At 43.6% G+C, this 6,000-nt stretch overlaps 1 protein-coding gene across 1 annotated transcript in view; it reads right to left on the bottom strand.

Annotated features, from left to right (window-relative positions):
- Positions 1 to 1,026: 1,026 nt before the first annotated feature.
- Positions 1,027 to 6,000, bottom strand: part of EXD2 (exonuclease 3'-5' domain containing 2) — a 55,268-nt gene continuing 50,294 nt past the window's right edge. The window contains exon 10 of the mRNA XM_080809123.1: positions 1,027 to 1,061. The gene's annotated coding sequence lies outside the window, so the exon portion shown is untranslated. The remainder of the gene's footprint in view (positions 1,062 to 6,000) is intronic.

The raw sequence follows: 6,000 nt of genomic DNA, 5'->3' as shown, positions 1-6,000 counted from the left end.
ATATGTATTTTAAAAGTAGCGAGCCTAATAATTAAAAAACCCAACTCCAGCTATTAGCAACTCCTGGCCAATCCTGTGAGAAACATGGACTTTTGAGCCAGATGACAGATACAGAGAATGAATTTTATTTTTAACAGGATTTTTAACAGGATTAGTTGTGCTGAGGCTGTAGGTCCAAGTTTCTGCATAAATGCCTTAGACTAGAGCCTGGAGTATAAAGAGAAAGGCTGAGAAATATATTCTTGGTGAACAACCAAAGAAAGCTGGGACTTAAAAAACAAAACTCCCCCTCCCCCCAGCCCCAGGCTGAACAACTCCCAAGTAACCATAACAGAGGTTCCCTTCAAGGAGGGACAGGACTGGGGGGGTAGGGAGGGGGGACAGTCCCTTTTCATTACACATTAAAAAAGATTTTTTTGTACTATGTGCACACATCACCTATTTTCTTTCTTTCTTTCTTTTTAAAAAGATTTTATTTATCTTTAAATAAAAAATAAAGAGAGAGAGAATGAGTACGAGCAGGGAGAGGGGCAGGAAGAGGGAGAGGGAGAAGCAGGCTCTGTACCGAGTAAGGAGCCCAACGAGGGGCTCGAGCCCAGGACCTGGGGATCATAACCAGAGCCAAATACAGACGCTTCACCAACTGACCCACCCAGGTGCTCCCACATTACTTATTTTCAAAAGTAACTTGTAAAGAACAAGTATCTTGAAGAGTTGCAGTAACCACACCAACTACATATGACAAAAGAGCAAACTGCCCAGACTCAAGACCAACAGTTCTTCATGTTTTCACCTGGATTTCCGCTCGTATAATAATTTGCTCAGGTAGATGAATGTACAACCTTCCAATCCAAGGCAATACATCATCAGAATAGATGTTTCATGTAATATAAGAAACCTGAGCTCCGGGGCACCTGGGTGGCTCAGCTGGTTAAGCGACTGCCTTTGGCTCAGGTCATGATCTCGGAGTCCCAGGATTGAGTCCCTCATCAGGTTCCCAGCTCCGCAGGTAGTCTGCTTCTCCCTGTGACCTTCTCCCTTCTTATGGGCTCTCTCTTGCTCTGTCAAGTGAAAAAATAAAATCTAAGAAAGAAAGAAAGAAGGAGGGAAGGAAGGAAGGAAGGAAGGAAGGAAGGAAGGAAGGAAGGAAACCCAAGCCCTGAGAGCTGGAGTAACTGAACTTTGGACTGTCCTGGAGCTGGTGGGGTTGGCGTGTGCCCTGAGCCCAAAGCCCTGGGTAGGGGCCTGGTTGGGACTCATGCATCACGCCCTACCTGCTCATCAGCACCCAGATCCACAAAGAAGTGGGCCTCACCCTAGTGGGTGCTGAGCCCTCAGTTCCAGAGCTGATGTGGGATCTGGGGGGCCTCAAAGAGAAGCATGTTGGGAAACAACTTTTGAGTACTTCATCAGTGACCCTCCCCACATGGTCCTGGACAAGCTGGAACGCAAAGGTTTCCATGTGCTAAGCATGACAGAGGTGAGCCAGATGCTGGTGTGGGGTGTGCACAAGGACCGACTCTCTTACACTGAGGAGTAGACGGGGCACCCTTTTCTCGCGTGATTCCCAATCCTGAGTGTCCGTTCACTCACTGTCCAGCCCCTGACTTCCCAAATCATCATTTTCCTTTCCCAGCACCACTGGGCAGTGAAAGGCCTTTTCTGAAACCTGCCTCAGCCTGTGGGAGAGGGCAGGGCCCTTGCCCTGGGGCTTCTAGCTGCCCCTTCATCTTCAGGCCTGGCCAAAGGACTTAGAGAAGGTCATGATCTCTGGGCAGGCTAAGGGGCTCCCAAGAGCCAGGCTGTCCTAGGCCAGGAGCTGGGAGCCTCCAAGGAGCATATAGCCCCAGGTTTGGGTGGGAAGGTCCTGCAGAGCTAGTCCAGGCCAATAAAGGGCTGTGATGAGTGGTTGCTCAAAAAAAAAAAAAAAAAGAAAGAAAGAGGGGTGCCTGGGTGGCTCAGTTGGTTAAAGCCTCTGCCTTCAGCTTGGGTCATGATCCCAGGGTTCTGGGATCAAGCCCTGCATCGGGCTCTCTGCTTCGCGGGGAGCCTGCTTCCTCCTCTCTCTCTCTACCTACTTGTGATCTTTGTCTGTCAAATGAATAAATTAAATCTTAAAAAAAAAAAGAAAAAAGAAAGGAAAAAAAAAAAAAAGAAAAGAAAGAAAGAAAGGAAAAGGAAGAAAGAAACCCCAACCCTGAATGGTTACATGGCTGCATACAATTTGTCAAAATTCACAGAGTACTCTCAAGATTTGTACTTCATTGTATGTTCATTACACTGTGCTTCAATAAAGTATTATTAACAACAACAAAAACCTTAGCCTTTGTGAAGAAAAAATGAGTCAAAGAATCGCCATTCGGGGTTTATTGGGTAGGTGGTTCAGAGAAAACTAGTGTTTTGAGAAGACAACACGATGTAGACTTTCTGCAAAAACTTGCTCTTTGGAAACCATCGATACAGCATGTGCTTTTGGTTAAGCATTCCACGGCTGAAACGCAACTCTGTGCTGAGATGCCGAGAAGATGAGGCAAAATCTTGGCCAAGGTCAAGCTCTGCTGATGGTTTGAGAGGGGGACGGCAGCCAACTGCTCTACACTTGTGTAACATTTAAAAAAAGAAAAACTAACCCCAAGCCATCTTCTGTCCCTTTTTGGAGCCAACACTAGTCCTGCTCATTGCATCCAAGAACTCAGAGGAAGCTGCATGTATGTTGCTACAGCTCAGGCCTACCAAACCTCCAGGGCCCATACATACCTACTTTAATTAAAAAAAACTAAGCTAGCTTGCTGGGACTCTAGTTGGCTCTATGGGATATGATGGAAGATGTCAGAATTTTAGATGAAGTTAGGGTTCATCCATCAGAGGCAGAGAAATATACTTTAACCTCCCTTTTGGCTATCTGGTTACTTTTTCTGGAACTAAACTGCAACAAAATGCAACAAAATGACCCTAATTTGATAGAAAATGGGGGCTCATGTCTGTATCTGGGTGACTATTATAAAAAGAGCTGCAAGCTTAGCATATTTGGTCCAAATATGTGCTACACAAAGAAAAGCCAATACACCAACATCCTCTTTGGGTCTGAACGAAGCGCAAAAAGGAACAGGGAAACATATTTTTTGTCAGGTTATAGGGAACAGATATAGATACACAGAAATGTCTTTCGGCAGTTTATAGAATATAAACTATATTTTGTGCATGTCTGTCTTATAGATGCCAAAAGTAAGAGGGACAAAGTCCAAGGCCAGTCAGGGTTATACAAGATGCAGGCCCCAGAAACTTCCCAGTCTCCCTGTGAGGTGATCATGTCTTAGGACTTACAGATGGGTAACAATGTGTTAACACTGGATCCCTCAAATTTTCTTAGGCAGTCATGACAACATAAAAAAAGAGAGAATATTTTTAACTCATTGGTTTAATGTTTTCCTTTTAAAGTACCTAATTCTATTCAGTCCTCTATAGTACAGTCTTAATTTCTCCTATCCTTAAAATGAGAAACACTCATTCCTTTTTTCTCAATATCTTCCCATCTACAATACTTGGCAAACTTGCCTCATTTCCATTTTGTGCTTATCTCTTGTTAAACCTTACAGCACAAGCAATGCAACTGAAGATACAAATTTCTCTTCTTTCTTTATTGCTGAATAGTGAACTAAGTAGAAATGTGAGTTCCTAAGGCCACAGAGAGCACACCTCTGGTGAGAAGTATATTTTGACCCCAGGTGGAACACCAGATGGAGGAACCAGGCTTCTCTCTAGTCAATGAGGCCAGGAGGACATGGTGTGGCATCCTGCTTCCCTCATTCCCCCCCCTTTCCGTGCACAGTCTCCATTCCCAGAGCTGGGGGCGGGATGAGGGTGTGCAACGATGAAGCAGAAGGTACATAGCTTCCAAGGGAAAGTGCCACATAAGAAACAGTGGGATGTATTGCCGAATGCTACAGCTAGGAGGGTCCTTACAGCACATCTAATCTTAACTTCTAACTTTATTGGTAAAGAAAGGAGCCCAGAAAAGTTAAGTGATTAGTCCAAAGATACACAGGTAATGGCCAGAACCAAAACCTAGGTCACCAGCCTGTTCCTCTGATCCTTTAACACACAACAGAACTGAGTACAGGGAAAAGCAAAATAGAACGTTAAGTCCATGGGCTACAAACCCAACAACCCATGAACCAAGTAAACATACCTCTTTTAAAACTACCCATATCTTAATCTCCCATTTCTTTTCAGCTGTTAGCTTACTAAGCTCAAATGTTTGGTTCTTATCCAGGACTTAATGGATACCCTGGTGGCCTGGAGAGTCAGAATCCCAACTCTGCCCCAGCACGTTGAAGCCTGAAAAGGGAGATCTTTGGGAAGCAGGAGTAGAGTAAAAGTAGCCTCTCCAACTCAGGAATATTCTGGACCACACATCATGCTTATATTAATGCTGACTCCAAACTCAGCAGCTTTTGGAGCTTATGCAGGCAGAAAAGGCAACAGACTACCCACTTAGCAAGAGGAAAATGCAAGAACTAATAACAAATAAGGAAGCCAGAAGGAGGGTAAATGCTTTGGATTCAGTCTGGAAGGCAGGGAAATTACTTCCATTTAGAGCAGAAAACGACCTTTTAAGGCAGTGTATACTACATCTGAAGAGGATGCAACCCAGGATGTGTGAACCAGGTCCTTTGATATTCCTTATTCCTGTGCAAAGGAAGTCAGTTCCTGATTATCCCTCAAATGATTACCCATTTGGTCTAGTTACCCACAGTATCTAGGGACCTCCAACAAGAGTGGCTATATAGACAGACCCCGCTAGATGGAAATACTAGTCTAATGTACTTCCCACTTTCCCAAATAACATGCTGGCATTCAAGCAAGGGCCTTGGTGCATCAAGCAAAGCGGGGGGGGGGGGGGGGTTGACTAAAGCATCTCCTAGCAGGCTGGTGGGATAGGTAATTGGAACAAGCAAGCTACCCGGCTGCATGTAAGCCCCAGGCCATCAGTGGATATGAAACTGCTCCAGGACTGGGGACAAGAAGAAGGTATAAGGCTTCAGCATGAGAAGGTAACTTGGCGAACAGCTAAAGTATATCACTGAATTCCAAAGCAAAAGTATTCTGAGGACTATGTATTATATTTACATTATTCAGATCAAGAGTTCATCACAGCAATGTCATTCTTACACCCTCTTTCAGCTTATCTCACCCAAGAAAAACTGATTCCCACTGTATTCCTGAAAGATTAGGTATTCTAAAAATGGCAACTTAGCAACAGAAAAGACAAAAGATCAAAAAGAAAGACTCTTTTAAAATATGTAAAAATTAGTAAACTAGCAAACCAAGAAACTGTCTTCTTTAACAGTAAAAAGTGATAGCATGATGATGAGACATGATGAAGGGAAAAAAAAAGAAGGAAACGATCAACGAATGAATGAAAAACTCAGAGAGGAAAGGTAAACAGAATTCAGATTATAGTCAAATGTTAGGGCCCCACACTAACAGGTAGGAAAGGAAGCTGAATAAAAGCTCCTTCTGCCTGCTGGGCTCCTAAGAGTCTAAAATGAGGGATTAAAATGGCTTTATTTCAACAGAACACATTTTGTCATCTGATCTCCATCCGTGACATGGGTAAGAATAAGTAACTTACGGTTGCACTCTTGAAAAGCAACAAATCCCTGAACATTGTGCCTTGTTCACTTTAGGATGGCAAATCACTGCTGTGTATCATACACACAAAAAAGACCTGTCTGTAACTTTTATTTTAAGTTTTTATTTTAAAATAGTGTTTCCAAAAAACACTGACTACAAGGGGAAATGAGTCAATAAAGGATGGGAGACAAAGGGGAAACAGAGAGAAGACTCTAACCCTAGAAACACAATGATCCGGGTACATTCAGAGGCCCTTGCCATGACCCTGTCCTCTCACTACTGTTCACATGGAGGCTCAGTAAATGTACTAGGACACGAGCTAAAGGGTTAGAGAGAAGCATTCCCTTGATATATGCTCCTAAA

Source organism: Martes martes (genome assembly GCF_963455335.1).
Source record: "Martes martes genome assembly, chromosome: 7".
Classification (NCBI taxonomy): Eukaryota; Metazoa; Chordata; class Mammalia; order Carnivora; family Mustelidae; genus Martes; species Martes martes.
The sequence above is the reverse complement of the archived record's forward strand: the minus strand, read 5'-3'. Positions and strand labels throughout refer to the sequence as shown.